This window comes from Aquarana catesbeiana, linkage group LG10 (genome assembly GCF_042186555.1).
Source record: "Aquarana catesbeiana isolate 2022-GZ linkage group LG10, ASM4218655v1, whole genome shotgun sequence".
NCBI lineage: Eukaryota > Metazoa > Chordata > Amphibia > Anura > Ranidae > Aquarana > Aquarana catesbeiana.
The window spans coordinates 60,213,806-60,228,926 of record NC_133333.1 but is presented as its reverse complement, the minus strand read 5'-3'; the positions used below and the strand labels follow the sequence as shown (position 1 = coordinate 60,228,926).

Genomic DNA, 15,121 nt, shown 5'->3' with positions numbered 1-15,121 from the left:
CTCACCACTTAGACCAAGTGGAACTGGACTAAGTTCCAGCAAACTCAAAGATGAGCAGGCTCACAATGAGTTCTACACAAGGTTATATAGGCCTCAAGCACCTGTGACCAATTAACCACTCCCCTTAATTAGTAGGCTGAAGGAAGCAAAAAACCGGTTTGACAGCTGGGGAGTGGTTTCATTATCTTGACTGGGTGCCATATGACGTCCAGCAGGATAACATGCCGGTGCGCAGCGTGTCAGTCTGACGCCACATTTCCGATCGACATAAGAAGCGTGACCAAATCGCAGCTGATCATCACGAGAACCAGGAGGTGCCGGTAAACGGCATTCCTTGGTTCGCGCTGACAGGGAAAGCCGATCGGCGGCTCTCCCTGTCAGAAGGGGGGTCTGTGCTGATAATCAGCACAGCCCCCAATCAAATATACCCATAAGCTGCCAATCAGTGCCCAGTCAGTGCCCCATAACCCCCTGCCAGTGCCAAATAGTGCCCACCACAGTGCAAATCAGTGCCCACCATACTGTCAGTGTCCATCACAGTGCTCAGCATTAACACCTGTCAGTACCTGCCCAATCAGTGCCATCTGTGTCCATCAATGCCACCTGTCAGTGCCCATCAATTCTACATATCAGCGCCAACTCATCAGTGCCCGTCAGCGAAGGAGAAAACAAAATTTTATAACAAACGAAAAAATTTCCTTTTCAAAAATGTGTCTTTTTTAGTTTGTTTAGCAAAAAATAACCTGCAGGAGGTGATCAAATGCCACCGAAAGAAAGCTCTATTTGTGGGAAGAAAATGATAAAAATTTAGTTTGGGTACAGTGTTGTATGACCGCGCAATTGTCAAAGTGCAACAGCACTGAAAGCTCAAAATTGTCCTGGGCAGGAAGGGGCGAAAGTGCCTGGTATTGAAGTGGTTAAAAAGTGTCAGAAAAAGCCCCAAAAATGCCACCCAGCAATCACCAGTAGTCAAAAAGGAAGAAGACTTGTTCACTCTCCACTCAAGGTCCCCACTGTTTAGCTTCCAACCAGCAGTCTGTCCACACACACACACAGTTGTGCTCATAAGTTTACATACCCTGGAAGAATATATGATTTCTTGGCCATTTTTCAGAGAATATGAATAATAAAACAAACTTTTTTCACTCATGGTCAGTGTTTTGCTCAAGCCATTTATCAATCAACTGTGTTTACTCTTTTTAAACCATAACAGAAACTAGCCCGTGACCCTGATCAAAAGTTTACATACCCCAGTTCTTAACCACTTGCCGCCCGCCATATAGCAGAATGACGGCGGCAAAGTGGTTTCAATACCCTGACTGGGCATCATATGACGTCCGCAGGATATTGAGCCGCTGCGCACCCCAGGGGGCAGGCATCGGGGCGATCGTTGTTGTGGGGTGTCAGTCGACACCCCGCAACACTGATCTAGGTAAAGAGTCTCTGACGGAGGCTCTTTACCACGTGATCAGCCGTGTCCAATCACGGCTGATCACGATGTAAATAGGAAGAGCCGGTGATCGGCTTTTCCTCACTCGGGCCGATCGGCTGCTCTCCTGACAGCAGCCCCCCCTCGGATCCCACCCAGGACCACAGGGGAAGCCGCTTAGGACCATCAGGGAAGCAATCCACACTGGACCACCAGGTATGCCCCCTAGAACCCCAGGGAAAATACTAATCAGTGCCCAGGCAGCTGTCAATCAATGCCCAGGCAGCTGTCAATCAATGCCCACCAATGCCACCAGGGATGCGTATCAGTGCCCATCAGTATCGCCCTTAAGAACCCATCTTTGCAGCCCTTCAGTGCCCATCAGTGCTGCATATCAGTGCCCATCAGTGAAAGAGAAAGCTTACTTATTTACAAAATTTAACAGAAACAAAAGTAAAACTTTTTTTTTTTTCTAAATTTTCGGTCTTTTTTTATGTGTTACGCAAAAAATAAAAACCGCAGGAGGTGATCAAATACCACCAAAAGAGAGCTCTATTTGTGGGAACAAAATGATACAAATTTAGTTTGGGTACAGTGTTATATGACCGCACAATTGTCATTCAAACTGCAACAGCACCAAAAGCCGAAAATTGGTCTGGGCAGGAAGGTGTACAAGTGCCCTGTATTGAAGTGTTTAATACCGTGTATTACCCTTTAACATCAATGCCAGCTTGAAGTCTTTTGTGGTATTTGTGGATGATGCTCTTTATCTTCTCAGATGGTAAAGCTGCCCATTCCTCTTGGCAAAAAGCCTCCGGTTCCTGTAAATTCTTGGGCTGTCTTGCATGAACGGCACGTTTGAGATCTCCCCAGAGTGGCTCAGTGATGTTGAAGTCAGTAGACTGAGATGGCTACTCCAGAGCCTTCACTTTATTCTGCTGTAGCCAATGACTTGGCCTTCCGTTTTGGATTTTTTGATCACATACTGCATTCATCTTGCTATCAATTTTGACCAAATTTCCTGTGCCTTTGTAGCTCACACATCCCAAAACAGATTCACCTTTGTAACTTTCATTATAGGCCTTGTTAACTCGTCAAAACATAGCATTTATGGTTGTGGCCAAAAAGCTCAATTTTGGTCTCCACTCCAAATGACTTTGTGCCAGGTTTGAGGCTTTTCTCTGTGCTGTTTGGCATATTGTAAGCGGGATACTTTGTGGCATTTGCATAGTAATGGTTTTCTTCTGCCAACTCAACCATGCAGCCCATCTTTCATCAAGTGCCTCCTTTTTGTGCATCTTGAAACAGCCACACCACATTTTCAGAGAGTCCTGTATTTCACCTGAAGTTATTTGTGGGTTTTTCTTTGCATCCCAAACAATTTTCCTGGCAGTTGTGGCAGAAAATTTAGTTGGTCTACCTGACCATGGTTTGGTTACAACAGAACCCCTCATCTTCCACTTCTTGTGTTGCACATTGTGAGGACATCTATACACACTGAGCAGGCTTCAGCTACTCACAGCATTATCCATAAGGGCGCCCCAATAGGGATATCTGCCATACTCAGATATAGATGTCACTTTTTTTTGGAGAACGTTGTCCATTTGATATCTAGCCAGAGCATTTCAGGGTCAAGTTGTTACGATTTTTGGTACCTTATTTGACGGGTTATGCTGTACTGTATCGGAATACATTTCTATTATGGGCCTGAATTGTTTTTTGCTACTATATATTAGGAATGTGTATGAATGGTCTTATAGTGGCCTATAGTCCTCTTTTCAACCTACTGGGTTCACTACAGACGTGTTACGTATATGCATCGTTTGGCAGATTTATTTGAAGTTGTGGCTCCTTGAATGTTTTTTCTAGTCCTGTGGAGTCCCCCCTATACCTTTGGATACAGATTCACCAGCAGCTACCCAGTATTTGTCCTGAGGAAGCTAATATCTAGTGAAACGCAGCGACAAGCGAGTGCAAAGGTATCATTGGATGAAACTTTTCTACTAAATAACTGAAATAGTATATCTAGATTCAACCTTTATAAATACATTGGGTAACTGGGTCCATATAGGGTGATGATTTTTTTATTACAACATGATTAAAAATCATACAAAGTATAACACAAGTTCTCCTCTCTTATGTGCCCACAAAGTCCACCTGAGTGTCTCAATCCTTGTATACTTTTTTAGGTTATTATCCAGTTGAAACAGTCAGCCAACTAATCAATTTTGAAAGTAAGTGTAAGTTGTAGCCCTAATTGCAAAGTCTAGATGTGCAAAGTTAGTAGAGACATATCCCAACAGTCTAAAGGCTGCAGGAAAAAAAAAAAAAAAAAAAGTGGTGATCTTTTCCAACTCTTTTCTGATGTGTTCTCTCACTTGGATGTTACAAATTGCGCTATTGAATACAGCTTAAACAAAAAAAAAAACAGTGTCTTCATTTCTGGCTGCAAAGCGACAAAATGTGATTTTAAAGAGGGGGGGGGGGGGGAGAGTAATTTTCTATACCCACTGTATATTAAATTCATCACTGAATGCTCTTTAAGTTGAATTAGCATTTGATTTAAAACACTTCCTATAAGCCTGCAAAGTTTGTTTTTTTTTTAAGCTAAAACTTTTAAGTGTGCACAACTTTTGCCACATACCTACGACACAAGGAATGTGTCCTGGACAGCTGGTATAGGTATATTCCCTCAGTATTGGAATGTGGTCCCTTTAAGGGGGACAAACAGTTTCAGAGATAGTGCTGGGTACTTGGATCCTCACCCATGCAGGGTAAAGTTCCAGGGAAGATAGCTAGAGAGAACAGATTTCCAATACTCTGATAGGGGGCTGGAATTTTCTTAGGTGGGAAGAACCACTAAAGCTTGACTACCAGGACTCATGAAAGGGTTAAGCCCCAGACAAGGGAGGCTTGAAAGGCAAGATTAAAATCAGCTTGTGCCAGGTAGACAGTGTGGAGTGCCTCAAGCTCCAAGTGTGAACCCTCTTGGGAACTAAGACATGTGTTGAACCCCTGTGGCACCTTACCTCCAGTGTGGGGACTGGAGACCAAGAATTTTATGTACACATCAGTCCTTGCCCTCAGGAGCTTATAAATCTAAGGTCCCAAACTCATACACATGGGCCAATTAACCTACCAGCAGGTCTTCAGAGTGTGAGGAAACCCACGCAGGCACAGAGTGATCACTATATACATTTTATAGTCAAGTTGTCCATGCATTCACTTTGTAAGACGAAATGACAAGCATCAAGTACTGATCTACCTCCCCCTCACATTCTGACCTGATATGCAGGCAAACCACACTAACTTGGATAAATTATATGCAGTAAACACAGGCATTTCTTTTGAGCTGGGTGCTTGACACATGCCTCCGAGGTAAAAGTTCACTACTGTTTACATGGCTCCAGCCAACAGCGTGCAAATGTGTTTGTGGGCATACCAACCTGCAGCTGCCATCAGACCATAGGCATAATATTCAAATGTTTTATTGCCACTGCCCCATGAGGGCCCATCTGTGAAGTGATCACACACCCCCTTGGGGGTTTTGGTGGTCTTCACAATTTAGTAAGACTGATCCAGAGTGCATTTCACCTTTCACACACTGACTTTTGCATATAAATGGTTTTAATAATCACAGTACTTATTGTCCACGTAGTCATTTTATTTAAGAAGGTTTCATTTGAACAGCAAATGTACAGTTTTGCATTCATGCATAAATCTAACAGCACCAATCTTTCCTGCCTCAATATTGCACCATGTTTACTCAATTTAGCCAACTTACCTGTGGTCTCAGATGGTAGTTAATTTCCACCCTAAACCAATGCTATGCATACAGTAAATATGATTAGCCTATGGTACTCATTTTGTTTGAGCTAAACTCCTGAAAAACAGTTACAAGACATATTCCTCATCTCAATATGGCACTAATGCATCAAAATACTTGTTGGGAAACATGGAATATTCCGCAGGAAATTTCTTCAAACCATTTATAAGATTGTAGAACCCTAAAAAAAAAAAAAAAAAAAAAAAAAAAGAATCCATCATCAGTAACCATATCCAGATATCTTCCAAGAAAACCACAAACTTTGCAATTTGACCATCTCCCTCCTTCATACCCACTTGCAGCACAACAATGTAAATACTTAAATTGCCCTGTGCACTAGCAATATTGAGACCAGACAATGGCCCACTATATGCAAAAATTGGTTGACATTTGCAAGATAATAAAGTTTGCATATTGAAAGCAAAGTTTTTTTTTTTATATCTCAAACAAGATCATGGTTGTGTACAGTCCCTCAGGTCCTCTGCATGTCAAGACAGAAGAGCACAGGTCATCTCTCATATAGATTCAGAGCCCAGTGCTAGCATCATTGAGACAGGAATATGGCCCACCACCAACTAAATTAATTCTTCCATACCTGACATGTCAAAGTTTCCAGTCCATATAACCACCACCTGGAGAAATAGAAATTTTTTTTTTTAATACAGCCAGTAGATAATTAATGCCTTCAGGAAAGCTTCTAAAGCCCTAGTGTAAAGCACCATACACACTAGCATTTGTAAGGTTTGTTAAGATCATAGCTGTGTACTGTCTCTCAGGTCCTCTGCATGTCAAGACAGAGGAGCACAGGTCATCTCTCATACAGATTCAGAGCCCAGTGCTAGCATCATGGAGACCATAAAATAAACACACCATTACATTTCGTTCCTACCCCCCCACATCCTCTGAATCAGATACTAATAAAAAAAAAAAAAAAAAAGCTACAAAATTACATAGATCGCCACAAAGTTGCAGCAATCTTATATCCCCCCCCCCAATTCAGAGCAGTTGCTGAAAGGGTTTAACACTGTATAGTTGGGATATGGTGGAGACATCACCCCTATCTCAGCCCTGAAAACCTGAAGTTTGGGACATTCAGGTAGAAACAATCGACCATAGGGGCACAAGTCTAGCGTGCCCAGTGATTTCCAATAGGGAATTTGCAGCCTTCTAAAACTTAAACATTAGGAGCATTGTGGGTAATCGTGGGTGCAGCTTCAGTTAGGGAGAGGTTCCCAGAGCTTTAGTGACCCTTTTTTCTAACACTTTGACAGTTTTATACTTTTTCCAAGGAACCCTCACTACTTAGATTCTGACCTAGGATACAATGATGTACATGGCTGCAGCCTCTTGGGATAGTTGCATGCATTCCATAAGGTCTACAGGTAGTCTACAGCAGTGGTTCTCATCCTCAGTCCTCAAGTTCCCCCAACAGTCCATGTTTTGGGAATTTTTCTTAGGTAAAAACTGGTGTCCAAAATACCAAGCCATTGACTCCGATTTAAAGAATCCCTGCAAGATAAAGGAAAACCTGCAAACATGGCCTGTTGGGGGTACTTGAGGACTGAGGTCAAGAACCACTGCTCAGAACTGCCCAGAACCAGCTACCCCCCTGGTTCTTACATCCACCCCCTGATTAGGACATGCATATCAGGGGGCTGCAAGAACATAGAAAAGGCAGCTGGCTCCCAACAGAGAATGATGGCAGTGTGGGATCAAGTGCACAGCAGCAGATCCCTACACAAGAACATTGCTATATTTGCTGGGCATGCAGGTATGTTTTTTGTGGATAAGCAATAAAAAAATAAAAAAAAATAAAGGGGGAACCAAAGGGGGAGTGAAGTTGGTCTCATACCTGATAAACCTTTCCTGTGTTTGTCCTATTACCCGTCACCTGGAGAAGAGGAGAAAAAAAAAAAAAAAAAAAAAAAAAAAACATTAAAAAACATTGTTCCTTCAAATCTCCTGCTGCAAAGCACATTCTAGTATTTGCAAGGTAGCAAAGAGTGTGCTGAGAGCTTATTTATGTCATCATGATAATACCTATGTACTGTCCGTCAGGCCCTCTACATGTCAAGACAGAGGGGCACATGTCCTCTTTCATACAAATTCAGAGCCCAGTGCTAGCATCATTTGGACAGAAGACATAAGCTATTACAATTATATGACCCACTACATGTGTGCAGATCCCATACACCCAAACCCTGCTAAGTACAGCATCCCTGTGAGCACAATGCATCAAGTCAGCAACTGCTGAACAATCCTAGACACCACAAGGAGCAGGAGGGGACCAAGGGCCAGTTCACACATTCTGGTTTTGACAGTCCATTTCAATGGGGTACCAAATGCACATGAAGGTACAAAAGGTAGGGCAGGTGCTACTTCTACATGTCACGCTACACCAATCCATGTGGTACTGAAATACCATATGGTTTGGCGGCTGCACCTGTGTTCGGTGTGCAATTAACATAATTGCACCAGCAAACTATTAGCAAAGACAATGCATTCCTATGCAGTGTGGGAAAAGACAAAAATGCACCTTTCCCATACTTCATTCTAGTGTGAACCACCCCTAAAGGCTGGGGGTAATCACACCAAGATGACAGAAGGTCAATAAAGAGCTGCTGATCCATTCACATCTGCAGTATTTTTGCCTGGGCACCCCAGAAGAACATTAGCAGAGTTAGAGTAAGAGGAAGAGGAATGTGGATAATCAGTAAAGAGCCTGAACAGTGCTGAGCTATGTTTGTTTACTTTGCTTTTTGGAAAGGAGACACCCCACAATGATCAATTTTGCCACAATTTGATGAACCCTACTGTTGTGCTTAAAGAGAAAGTAAATCATGATGGGTTTTACTTCCTCTTTTGCTCCCTGCAAATTAAAAGCATAATGGGCTAGTATGCATTGCATACTAGCCCATTATGTGACACTTACCTGCAAACAAATCCATCGCTGTCCCCTGCGAAGGCTGCGTCCATCATCACCCCTCTTCCTTCCGGGGGCCACGGACTCCGGCTCTGACTGGCCAGAGCCACATGACATCACTAACGGCACATGCTGGGGGAAGAAACAGAGGTCTGTTTCTTCACAGTGCACATTTAGGAGATATTTCCACTACCTATAGGTGAGCCTCATTCTAGGCTTACCTATAGTTAAAAGTCACTAGGGAGGGCTTACAACCACTTTAAGACATGGAGCTTAGTAATGTGCACTAGATAATACTTGCCCATATCATACACAGGGAGGAGGTGAAAGGGTTAAGCTGGCCATAGATGGATCAAAACTTGGCTGGTTCAGCAGGGACCAGACAATATCCAATCTGTGGACAGGCTGGTTGTACTTAAGTTGAGCCATCGATTGACTTTAGTATAACCAACCTGTCGATCTTTTTGAATGTGATTACTGCCAGCAGCTATCACTGTCCTATCAGAAGGGAAGCATCCTTGCCAGCAGAACACCATAGCACTGCGGGAGTGATTCCCCCAACACTGACTGCTAATGAAGGAATTAGCCTTTTCCTGCAAACTGCAGGGAAAAAAAAAAAAAAAAAAAAAAAACCACATTGCGCATCCGCAGTAGGGAACTGGCCATGCAAGCCGGTTTCCCTAACCACAAATGGCGGCGGTCATGAAAATCGGCTGTGGTTTTGGAGGGGGGCTGGAGCTCTGCTTTAAGTGTACAGGTCACATACATTCATACAGTGGAAAGATGGAGAGGGTCATATGCAGATGTGCATAAGGCTAAATGCACACAGGTATATTAAAATACTCTTATTAATGCTGCATCTGATGGAAGACGTGTGAAAATTCTTGTTTTGTTGTGCAATTACAAATTTTTACAGGTGTATGGCATTTAGAAGCATACAAGTGTAAACACATTCTACTGGCCAGAAAAGTAATTAATGCAAGCCACTGAAAAAATTGTGCATTTATGTGCATAAATAATGCTCAGAATGCACCTTTGAACTGGCACTTAAGAAAATGCCCCAGACATGGCATGCAATTTGCATCGCACTGCTGTGCAGATTACATGCGATGTCTCTGCAATGCAAATTCAGCCATACAGATTGTATGGCTGATTTCACATCTGGCCCAAAATCGTGTAGGGTCCTTTTTTGTCCACACCAGAATCGGATCGCATGTGTGTTCACACCAATGCCATTCGACTCCTGTCCGAATTCGGGTCGCACTGCGATATGTGAACCGATCCAGGGGTCTCATTAACTTTCTATTGACACCTGCAGCAGTTCGCATAGGGCAGTATGACAGGTTTTGTGATGCGGGAACCGACACTGGAATCACGCTGGTGTGAACCGGTACTATATGTTACACTTAAAATACTGATCCATTCTTGACATCATTGCTTTATAACATTTTCAAGTAGCTCCTTCCAAGAATATACAATCCTGATTACTAGTGATTTTTTTGCGACACACAATGTATCTGTTGTAAATTGAGAACAGTTAAGAAACTGATGGATATCCATGTCTTTTAAAAAGTCCCATGTTACTGCGTATTGCACAATCTTGCACTTGGCTCTACTTTTTCTGTACTTCCTGATCTGTTCCTTACGATCCTAATCATTTAAAAAAAAAAAAAACCATTACAAAAAAATGTTTTAAATGCCTAATGTGCATGGCCACACATGCCTTTAAACACCTTTCAATGGTGGCTTAACCACTTTAGCCCCAGAAGAATTTACCCCCTTGCTGACCAGTGCGTTTTTTGCGATTTGGCACTGCGTAGCTTTAACTGACAATCGCGGTCCTGTGACATGGCTCCCAAACAAAATTGACGTCCTTTTTTTCCCACAAATAGAGCTTTCTTTTGGTGGTATTTGATCACCTCTGCAGTTTATTTTTTGCGCTATAAACAAAAATAGCGACAATTTTGAAAAAAAAAAAAAAGCATTATTTTTTACTTTTTGCTATAAAAAATATCCCCCAAAAAATACTTAAAAAAAAATTTTCTTCCTCAGTTTAGGAGGTACATATTCTACATATTTTTTGGGGAAAAAAAAAGCAATAAGCGTTTGGTTTGCGCAAAAGTTATAGCGTTTACAAAAAAGGGGATAGTTTTGTGGCATTTTTATTAATTTTTTTACTAGTAATGGCGGCGATCAGTGATTTTTATTGTGACTGACATTATGGCGGACACATCGGACATTTGACACATTTTTGGGACCATTGTCATTTATACAGCAATCAGTGCTATACAAATGCACTGATTACCGTGTAAATGACACTGGCAGTGAAGGGGTTAACCACTAGGAGGCTAGGTAGGGGTTAAGTATGTCCTGGGGAGCATTACTAACTGTGGGGGGACGTAGCTACATGTGACACGTCACTGATCTCTACTCACGATCACAGGGAGCAGAGATCAGGGACACTGTCACTAGGCAGAATGGGGAGATGCTTGTTTACATTAGCATCTCCCCGTTCATCCTGTCCGTGAGGCGATAACAGGAATCCCCACAGCGATTGAGTTCGCGGGACCCAACTCACGGAGCTCCCGAGCGGCGCGGCAAATTCAAAGGGATGTACGGGTACGCCCATTTGCCCAGCCGCACCATTCTCCCAACGTACATCGGCGTGCGCCTGTCAAGAACCGGTTAAAGAGGAAGTAAACCCTGATGGGTTTTACTTCCTCTTTATTTCCTTGCAAAGGTAAAGTATAATGGACTACTATGCACCACATAGTAGCCCATTATGTGATACCTACGTGAAAACGAAGGCTGCAATGTTACCACTGTCCCCACAAGCAAGCATCTGCACCCCCCCTCCTTCCAGGGCCACGAACTCTGACTGGCCGGAGTCACACGCAGGAGCCGCCAGTCACAGCAAGACCCCTTTGGAAATTCCACGATCTGCCCTTTCTAAAATGCACATGCGCCGTAGAAATCGGCACACGGCTTTATCATAAACATCTCCTAAACCGTGGAGGTTTAGGAGATATTTCCAGCATCTACAGGTAAGCCTTAATATAGGCTTACCTGTAGGTAAAAGTGGTTGTACAGGTGTGTACAACCACTAACTAATACATGCTAGATGCCTGCAATAGCAGCAGTTTTAGGCTGCATTCACACTACAGCGTTTGGAATCATGGGCAGATCTGCCCGCAATTTGACAGCACTAATGTGTGAATGATAACGCAGAACTTGCATTTGAGATACCATTCATTTGAATGACATCAAACCGCAGTGCGGGTCTGCTACGATTATCGCACGATAAAACGTGCTGCAATCACCGCAAACCACATTGCAGGACATTTGTCACCCAAAAAGTTCAGGAGCTACTTTGGGGCAACATGCGTCCCACGATGCAGGTTGCAGCAAGTTTTATCGCGTGACAATTGCAGCAGACCCACACCAATTTGAGGTGTCAGTCAAACGAATGGCATCTCAAATGCAAGTTCTGCAGTATCATTCACACATCAGCACTGTCAAATCGCAGGCAGATCTGCCCGTGAGTCAAGGCGCTGTAGTGTGAATGCAGCCTTATATTTGCATGAAGCTAAGGCCCCATTAACATCACATAGTGAGAACGAGTGATCCTTCTATGACAGATTTACAATCAGGGCAATCGCACTTGGGGTGGTATTGAAGGATAATGGCACCCAAACATGCTTTGCAGCAACTGCCACCCGATTTGGAATCAGATGCAGAATCACACGGCCAGCTCACACTGCTGAAATATGGGAACTCTGCTGCGGGGTCCCGCATAACCTCCAACAGGTCACACTGCCCTATACAATCTGCTGGGAGTGCTAATTATAAGTTAATGACACCCCCAGATCAGTTGGCAAATCATAGTGCAATCTGCAAATTCGGACAGGAATCGGATCGCATGCACCCATGCGATCTTATTCTGCTGCAAATAAAAGTGTGCGCGTTTGGCCCAAATGCAATGCGAATTCAGCCATACTATCTGTATGGCTAAAATCGCATTGCATGCGATTTGCACTGCAGTGCAAATCACATGCAATCTCACCACACAGCAGTGTGAACCTGCCCTAATTTTGGTTGCAATTGCAAAGTCTCAACTTGTGAACTAGGCCCAAATATAAAGGTTACACAGGATGGAGATATGACGTACAGCACATGGCAGTGAAAGGGCTAAAAATGATATCAGAAATCCCTCCCCTATCCTGAATATTCTGCTGCTTGCAGATTTGTACTAATGAATGTGCATTCCTTCCTCTGAGGAGATGAGGCTGGCCTCGTACAGTAATAAAAGCAGTGTGTGCCCATAAGATGTCAGCTGAAAAGATACAAATGAGGGCCCTGAGCTTTTCTTCCACACAAAAGGGAAGACAGGCCATTGCAATGAATGGGCAAACAACATGCAACACATGGCTCACACTACAGGTCTACAGCGCTGTGAATAGGGCTCATACTTACCATGCTACGACCAGCACTTCTGTAAAATTCTGAATAAACTCTATACGAATGTGAGCTACACACTGACAGACATTATCTGCAGATTTCATCCGCATAAAAGCAAAAATAAGCTAAGAAATCCATTGGAGGCCATATTACACTAAGCTCAGAACAAACTCTCCCGTCGCCGATAGTACATATCCCAGTAAGAGCCGCCAGGAGATTCACCACCCTGACTTACACGAGCACCCAGCGCTCCCTGTACAAAGCACGCAACATACCTACACATCCTACTCCACACCAGCCACGAGAAAGAAACACGTGGCCTCCTGCGGGTTTTTATATAGGACATGTGAAGTCCCCAGCGAGTGCCCTGCACACTGCCTGCCTCAGGGTTTATATAAAAGGGGGAGGGATTGCAGATAATGTATGATAATGCAAAAAGAAACAATTCTAGTTTACCATAAATCCTAAATTGCTGCAACAATCTATACCCCACCCGCAAAAAAAGTGCGATATTTTGTTTTCTTGCAAACAGGCAACAATGAAGACAGCTAAATAGTGTATAGGAGATGAATGAATGGAGAGAGCAGAATCTGTAGAAGCCAAAGTGACATTTTCTTGCAGCAGTGAGTTTGTTGTATGAGAGCAGCTGGGTCTGGACATCTTATGAATTAGCCATACACATTCTGTACAATCTCCTGTAGATTCATCAAAAAACTATCATATGAGGACAAACCTAAACATTGCTTTACATTTGTATTAAATCTGGCAAACCATTGTACTGCATGTGTGATGGCAGGTTTAAAGCGGCTGTAAACTGCTGAAGAATAAAAGAAAAGGAAAACCTGTAAGGAAATGACATAACGTGCTAGTATGCATTGCATACTAGCACATTATGAAATACTTACCTTAGAACTAAGACCTTTCAGCAGTGCCTGCTCACCGCTGAGATTAGGGCTGAAACAACTAATTGATAATGAAATTAATCGGTTACAATTTTCATAATCGATGAATCGGAAAGTAACATAATGAATGGGGTTAAAAAAACTAAAATGAGCCCTTTATAGTGCAAAAAAGCGAATAATCGCTACTGTAAATATTACTTTTACAGTTCTACAGTAAAAAAATGAACCCCTTACAGTAGTGATTATCTGCTTTTTTTGTACTATAAAGGGCTATTTTTTTTTTTAACCCCATTATGTTAATAAACGTCTTAGACCTTTTTCACATTTATTTCAGGTACTTATATAGCGCCGTCAATTTACGCAGCGCTTTACATATACATTGTACATTCACATCAGTCCCTACCCTCAAGGAGCTTACAATCTAAGGTCCCTAACTCATATTCATACATATCTATGTGTTTTTTGGTGCTTTTTGCAGAAACGCACTACAGTTCATTTACATGGTTTCCTATGGGACACGTTCACATCTATGCTTTTTTCAGCCGCTGCGTATTTGGAGAGGGTCAGGGACTTTTTTTTTTTAAACGCAAAACGGTGCTTTTTTGGTTCAATATATTTCAATGGAGAAGCTGCAGAAAATCATGTAATGCGTTTTTGCAGCAATTTGTGTTTTTTAATCTGCCCAACAACAAATTGGCCAAAAAAAAAAATGCAAATCGCAGCAAAATCACGTGCGCAAAAATCAAAACTTACAGCAAAAAGCACTGCAGAAACAGATCAAAAGCAAACTGCATAGGTGTGCACCGAGCTTTATGCTGGCCACACGGATCAATTCTCAGATGAGAATATTCAGACAAAATCTTTTTACATTCGCTGAATGAAAGAATGTTTGACATTTTCACTTGTTTTTAACATTCTGTTTTTAAAATGAATGTAATTTCTGAACGAAAACCACATACACTGAAAATTCCTTTGACCAAGAAGTTTTCTATTATTTCCAAATTTTCCCATCACTGTGGTTGAAAATGAACGTCGATTTGACCCCACTAACGATTAGAAAATCGAATGAACGTTCTTAAAATGACATTTGTTTTGAAGGAAGACATTGTTTTTTAAATAAAAAAAAAATCATCTCTGAGTCTGATGATATTTACCAGTTTCACCCTTTAATAGTATATACAGTATATATCCTCTAATAGCATATAAAGTATATCTCTCCTCTAATAGTTTATACAGTATATCTCCTCTAATAGTATATACAGTATATCTCCTCTAATAGTATATACAGTATATCTCTTCTGTCTGTTATTCTCAGAGTGGATTCGATATTTTGCTCTCTAACCATATAGTTGGTTATTTATATTTACCACTGCATAGAGATATTTAAGAAAAAATTGCCTTTTTTTAAAAACTTTACATATTAACAATTATACACCACATTTTTTTTAAGGTTATTAACCAATTAATTGAAACAATAATTGGCCAACTAATTGATTATGAAAATAATCGTTACTTGCAGTCCTAGCTGAGATGGCTGACATCTTCCCCCAGTGTGTCTTCTGGGTTCGCAGCCGCAATTACAT

At 42.1% G+C, this 15,121-nt stretch overlaps 3 non-coding genes across 3 annotated transcripts; all 3 read right to left on the bottom strand.

Moving 5' to 3' along the window:
* Positions 1 to 5,720: 5,720 nt before the first annotated feature.
* LOC141111570 (small nucleolar RNA SNORD88) lies at positions 5,721 to 5,811 on the bottom strand. The gene has a single exon (XR_012236456.1). It is a non-coding gene; the product is annotated as a small nucleolar RNA SNORD88 (small nucleolar RNA).
* A 209-nt stretch (positions 5,812 to 6,020) lies between these two features.
* LOC141111572 (small nucleolar RNA SNORD88) lies at positions 6,021 to 6,111 on the bottom strand. The gene has a single exon (XR_012236458.1). It is a non-coding gene; the product is annotated as a small nucleolar RNA SNORD88 (small nucleolar RNA).
* Positions 6,112 to 7,302: 1,191 nt separating this feature from the next.
* On the bottom strand, positions 7,303 to 7,393 carry LOC141111571 (small nucleolar RNA SNORD88). Its single transcript, XR_012236457.1, has one exon. It is a non-coding gene; the product is annotated as a small nucleolar RNA SNORD88 (small nucleolar RNA).
* Positions 7,394 to 15,121: the final 7,728 nt, after the last annotated feature.